Here is a 7,297-nt window from a genome sequence, read left to right as displayed (position 1 = left end):
TGTAGGCGTTCCTCAAGGAGGTGTCCTAGGACCAAGCACCTTCAGCTGCTTTATCAATGACCTTCCCTCCATCATAACATCAGAAGTTGGGGATGTTTGCTGATTGTACAATGTTCAGCACCATTTGTGACTCATCAGATACCAAAGCAGTCCATGTTCAAATGCAACAAGATCTGGGCAATATCCAGGCTTGTGCTGACCAGTGACCTTCACACCACACAATTGCCATGTAATGGCCATCTCCAATAAGAGATAATCTAACCATTGACACATGATATTCAATGGTATTATCCGATCACTGAATTCCCCACTAGCAATATCTTGGGTGTTACCATTGACCAGAAACTCACTGGATTTGTCACTTAAACACAAGAGCAGGTCAGAGGCTAGGAATATTGCAACAAGTAGCTCACCTCCTGACTCCTCAAAACCTGTCCAATCTGCAAGTCAGGAGTGTGATGGATTGCTCCCCACTTGCCTGGATGAGTGCAGCTCCAACAACACTCCAAGAAGCTCAACACCATCCAGGACAAAGCAGCCCACTTGTTTGGCACCACATCCACTCCCTTCATGACCTACACGATGCAGTGCAGAAATTCAACGAAAATCTTCAGACAGGACCTTCAAAATCCATAGGTGGAAGTGAGGACTGCAGATGCTGGAGATTAGAGTCAAGAGTGTGGTGCTGGAAAAGCACAGCAGGTCAGGCAGCATCCGAGGAGCAGGAAAATTGACATGTCAAGCAAAAGCCCTTCATCAGGAATGAGGTTAGGTCCTGAGGTGGTAGATGAGGCGTTCTTCCTGCAGGCATCAGGTGGTGAGGGAGCAGTAATGGAGGAGGCCCAGGACCTGCATGTCCTCGGCAGAGTAGGTGGGGGAGTTGGAATATTCAGTCACAGGGCAGTGAGGGGGGAGGTGTGGACACAGGTTTTGCAATTCCTGCGGTGGCAAGAGTAGGTGCTGGGAGGGGAGGGTGGTATGTTGGGGGTTGTGGACCTGACGAGGTAGTTGCAGAGGGAACAGTCTTTGCGGAAAGTGGATAGGGTGGGGAGGGAAATATATCCCTGGAGGTGGCGGAAATGGCAGAGGATGATGCGATGTGTACAGAGGTTGGTGGAGTGGAAGGTGAGGACCCGGGGGTGGGGGGAAGTTCTGCCATTGTTGTGGTTGGAGGAGTGGGGTTCGAGGGTGGAGGTACGGGAAGTGGATGAGATACACTGGAGGGCATCATCAACCACGTGGGAGAGGAAATTTCAGTCTTTAAAGAAGGAGGCCATCTGGTGTGCTCTGTGGTGGAACTGATCCTCCCGGGAGCAGGTGTGGCAGAGGCAGAGGAATTGGGAATAAGGGATAGCGTTTTTACAGGAGGCAGGATGGGAGGACTCAACACTGACATTTTCTACAAACCCACCAACCCCCACAGCTACCTGGATTACACCTCCTCCCACACTGCTTCCTACAAAAATGCCATCCCAATATTCCCAATTCCTCCACCACTGGTGCATCTGCTCCCAGGAGGACCAGTTCCACCACAGAACACACCAGGTGGCCTCTTTTAAAGACTGCAATTTCCTCCCCACGTGATCGATGATGCCCTCCAGCACATCTCATCTACTTCCCACACCTCCGCCCTCGAACCCCACCCCTCCAACCGCAACAAGGACAGAACACCCCCGTCCTCACCTTCCACCCCACCAACCTCCGTATACATCGCATCATCCTCTGCCATTTCCGCCATCTACAAACGGACCCCACCATCACGGAAATATTTCCCTCCCTATCCGCCTTCCATAAAGACCATTCCCTCTGTGACTCCCTTGTCAGGTCCATGCCCCCCAACAACCACCCTCCCCTCCTGACACATCCACAAAAATTGGAAAGCCTGTGTACACACCTCCCCCCTCATCTCCATCCATGGCCACAAAGGAGCCTTCCACATCCATCAAAGTTTCACCTACACTTCCACACGTGTCACTTACTGTATCCGTTGCACCTGATGTGCTCTCCTCTAATTTGGGGAGACTGGACGCCTAATCTTCAAAGAACATCTCCGGGACACCCGCAGCAACCAACCACCGCCTCGTGGCCGAACATTTCAGCTTCCCCTCCCACTCCGCCAAGGACATGCAGGTCCTGGGCCTCCTCCATCGTCACTCCCTCACCACCTGACGCCTGGAGGAAGAACGCGTCATCTTCTGCCTCAGAACACTTCAACCCCAGGGCATTAATGTGGACTTCACCATAGAGTCATAGAGACATACAGCATGGAAACAGACCCTTCGGTCCAACCTGTCCATGCCCCCAGTTTCCTCATTTCCCCTCCCTCCACCTTATCCCAGTTCCATCCTTCCAGCTCCAGCGCATGACCTGTCCCACCTGTCCATCTTCCTCCCCGCCTATCCGCTCTACCCTCCTCTCTGACCTATCACCTTTACCCCACCTCCATCCACCTATCGCATTGTCAGCTACCTTCTGCACAGCCCCACCCTCCCCCTCCCATTTATCCCTCCACCCCTGAGGCTCCCAGACTCATTCCTGATGAAAGGTTTTTGCCCGAAACGTCAATCTTCCTGTTCCTCGGAAGTTGCCTGACCTGCTGTGCTTTTCCAGCACCACGCTCTCGACCCTTCCAAATCCATGACCACTTCTATCTAGAAGGACAATGGCAGCAGCTACATGGGAATGCCATCCCCTGCAAGATTGTCTCCAAGTCACTCACCATTGGAAATATATCACCATTCTTACAGTGTTGCTGGGCATAAATCCTGGAATTCCCTCCCTCAGGGCATTTTTGGGTCTCCCTACAGCACATAGTTCAAGAAGGCAGCTCAGCACCACCTTGTCAAGGGCCAACCCTAGGGACGGGCAATAGAACGACTCACACACCCCATGAATAAATTTAAAATTATTGAGGCATCCAATATTTGGAATTATAAATAGCATACTTACAAACCTTAGAGAGAATTCAGGAGAACATGCTGAACCCAGAGAGCAATGTGAATGTGGATTGCTCTGTCACAGGGAATGGGTGAAGTGATTAGTTATGGACATATTTCAGTGGAAGTTGGATAAACCCACAGGGGAGAAAGAAATAAAGAATATGCTGAGATGTGAGATGAACTGGAAGGCTCAGGTAGCCTGTAAACAGGGTGACAGAGTTCAACTGGTTTACCTGTTCCGATTCTGTATATATTTTGTGTTATAAAACTTCATTGGCAAAATTAACAATAAACATTTTAACCAGAAGAGGATGTCTCTTGCAATGGTCACCCCTTGGATGTTATCAGGATAAATATTTGCAGTCCCATTGCCAGCTTTATGGTCCTGCTAGTTTCAGTCACAATAAATGCACTAGGCTGGGACAATTGTACATATTTACTGTAAATATTCCCTGTCATTCTGACAGAACAAGGACTGCAACTACAAAGAAGGAAATGAACAATGGTTCTTTCTCTATTAGGGAACAACAACTTGTAGCATGTCAGAGAATAGTTACCATGCAGAAGGAGGCCATTTATCACCAAAAGTAGTACTCCTACCTTTTAGATTAGATTAGATTACTTACAGTGTGGAAACAGGCCCTTTGGCCCAACAAGTCCACACCGACACACAACCCACCCATACCCCTACATTTACCCCTTACCTATCACTGCGGGCAATTTAGCATGGCCAATTCACCTGACCCACACATCTTTAGACTGTGGGAGAAAACCAGAGCACCCAGAGGAAACCCACACAGACACAGGGAGAACGTGCAAACTCCACACAGTAGGTCGCCCGAGGCAGGAATTGAACCCGGATCTCTGGCGCTGTGAGGCAGCAGTGCTAACCACTGTGCCACCGTGCCACCCACTTTTCCTCATAGTCCTGCACACTGTTTCTGAACTAGTCTTCAAACTCTGGACGCACAGGTTAAAAATCTGATGTTGTATCCACCAAACAATTGAGGCTCCTTTGTGATATATATAAATGACTTGGATGAAAATGTAGGTGGGTTGGTTAATACGTTTGCTGCCACCACAAAGATCAATGGCGTTGTTGATAATGTAGAAGGTTGTCAAAAGGATACAACTGGGTACGGATCAGTTGCAGTTGTGGTCAGAGAAATGGCAAATGGAGTTTAATCTGGGCAAGTGTGAGGTGCTGAACTTTAGAAGATCAAATGTTAAGGATAATTATGTCATTAATTGCAGGACCCTGAACAGCATTGATGTACAGAGGGATTTTGAATTCAAGTCCATATCTCCCTGAAAGTGGCCACACAAGTAGATGAAGAGAGTGGTAAAGAAAGTGTATAGCATGCTTGCCTTTATTGGTTGGCAATTGAGCACAAGGGTCAGGATGTCATGTTACAGCTTTATAAAACCTTGGTTAGACCACACTTAGAGTATTGTGTTCAATTCTGAACGCCACATTGCAGGGAGGATGTGGATGCTTTGGAGAGGGTACAGGAGAGGTTTATCAGGATGCTGCCTGGATGAGAGGGTATGAGCAATAAGGAGAGGATAGAAAAACTCTGGTTGTTTTCTGTTTGGACCGGCAGAGGCTGAGGGGAGATTTGATAGAAGTCAATAAAATTATCAGATGCATAGATAGGATTATAGAATTATAGAATCCCTATAGTGTAGAAACAGGCCCTTTGGCCCAACAAGTCTACCAAAGAACAACCCACCCAGACTCATTCCTCCACCTTATATTTAGATTAGACTAGATTAGATTAGACTTACAGTGTGGAAACAGGCCCTTCGGCCCAACAAGTCCACACCCACCCGCCAAAGCGCAACCCACCCATACCCCTACATTTACCCCTCACCTAACACTACGGGCAATTTAGCACAGCCAATTCACCTGACCCGCACATCTTTGGACTGTGGGAGGAAACCCACGCAGACACGGGGAGAACGTGCAAAACTCCACACAGTCAGTCGCCTGAGTCGGGAATTGAACCCAGGTCTCAGGCGCTGTGAGGCAACAGTGCTAACCACTGTGCCACCGTGCCACCCTGACTAATGCACCTAACCTACACGTCCCTGAACACTACGGGCAATTTAGCATGGCCAGTTCACCTCACCTGCATATTTTTGGATTGACAGTCAGAATCTTTTTTCCCAGAGTTAAAATGTCTAATACAAGGGGGCATGCATTTAAGGCGAGGGAGGGAAAGTTCAAAGGAGATATGAGAGGCAAGTTTTTTACACAGAGAGTGGTAGGAGTCTGGAACACACTTCTGGCAGCGGTGATGGAGGCAGTACAATAGCCACGTTTAAGGGGATTTTAAATAAGCAGAAAAGTATGCAAGGAATGGAGGGATATGGTTGGGACAGACAGAAGGGATTAGTTTAATTTGGCATCGTGTTCGGTACAACACCATGGGCTAAAGGGCCTGTTCCTGTACTGTACTGTTTCTACATTCTGTGTTTATTTCTATCCAAATAACTATCCCACGCCCCACTTGAACTGAACCTGTCTCCATCACGTTTCTAAACAATGCATTCCAGACACCAACTACTCACTGTGTGAAAAAGTGTTCTTCTCACATTACTTTTGATTCATTTACACATCACTATATCTTTATTCTTTTACAAGGGGAAGCGGTTTCTCCCTGTCTATCCAGTCTGCTCATAGTTTTGAAAACCTCTATCAAATCTCCCCTCAGCCTTCTTTTCTCCAAGGAGAACAATCTCAACTTCTTCAATCCATCCTCATAATTCAAGTATCTCATTCCTGGCCACTCTCTCCACTCTCTCTGCTGTATTTACATTACTTCCATGGTTTAACATTCATAAATCTGCACAATACCCCAGCTGAGGTCTACCAAGGAGACAATGTAAGTGAAACATCGTCTGCCTGCTCTTGTACCAGTTAAAGAAAAAACACATTTTGTTGAAGCTTTTCGATTTACACTCATCCAGTCATTTATGGCACAAAGGGGAACAACATTTCATAGAATCCCTACAGTGTGGAAACAGGCCATTCGGCCCAACAAGTCCACACCGACCCCACCCCTCCCCCCTCAAAGAGTAACCCACCCAGACACAGTGCCCTACCCTCTTATTCTATATTTTGCCTGACTAATGCACCTAATCCACACATCCCTGAATAGGAATCTGGGCGGCACGGTGGCACAGTGGTTAGCACTGCTGCCTCACAGCGCCTGAGACCTGGGTTCAATTCCCGCCTCAGGCGACTGACTGTGTGGAGTTTGCACGTTCTCCCCTTGTCTGCGTGGGTTTCCTCCGGGTGCTCCAGTTTCCTCCCACAGTCCAAAGATGTGCGGGTTAGGTGAATTGGCCATGCTAAATTGCCCGTAGTGTTAGATGAGGGGTAAATGTAGGCGTATGGGTGGGTTGCGCTTCGGCGGGTGGGTGTGGACTTGTTGGGCCGAAGGGCCTGTTTCCACACTGTAAGTCTAATCTAGTATGGGCAATTTACCTTGGCCAATCCACCTAACCTGGTCATCCTTGGATTGCAGGAGGAAACTAGAGCACCCAAAGGGAAAATGTGCATACATGGGGAGAATATGCAAACTCCACACAGGCAGTCACCCAAGGCTGGAATCAAACCTGACTCCCCAGTGCTGTGAGGCAGCAGTGCCAACCACTGAGCCACCATATTACCCTATTGTCATTTTTCAAAAGATTTGTACTGTATGAGAAGAGAGCACTGACAGGTTAGCAAGTGGACTCTGACTAGTTGAGGCTTTGCCATTGAGAATGCAGTGGTTAGATGACATCTTACAGTTAACTGCCAAGTAATTGATAAGGAAAGAGAAAGGAATACAAATATAAAATATCTGGAAACAGTAAACCACATTGCAAAAGCATCTATGGGTATGTAAAAAGGAAGAGATTTGCAAAGCCAAATGTGGATACATTATCATGGAGTGGTGCTTGAAGTTGCAAGTGTTTAAGAAAGGAGGGAGAGAGAAAACACAGAACTACAGACCCATTAGCCCAACAGCCCATTAATAGGGAAAATACCAGATCTATTATAAAGTATACAATTATTGGATATTTAGAAAATAATTGTCTTATTGGACAGAATCAGCATAGATTTATGAGGAGGAAGTCACATTAACATACCTGATAATGTTGATTGAGAATGTTACTAACAGTGTTGATTAGGAGGAAACAGTGTATGTGATGTATTTTGGATTTTCAGAAGACTTTTGATAAATGTCCCCACAATATGGAGTAAATAATATTAAAGTGCAGTAGATCAGGGTTCACAAGCTAACATGAAGTTGGGATTGATTAACAGGCAGAAAACAAAGAGTGTGAATAAATAAATCTTTCTC

Source organism: Hemiscyllium ocellatum, chromosome 17, assembly GCF_020745735.1.
Source record: "Hemiscyllium ocellatum isolate sHemOce1 chromosome 17, sHemOce1.pat.X.cur, whole genome shotgun sequence".
NCBI lineage: Eukaryota > Metazoa > Chordata > Chondrichthyes > Orectolobiformes > Hemiscylliidae > Hemiscyllium > Hemiscyllium ocellatum.
This window is presented reverse-complemented; position numbering follows the sequence as displayed.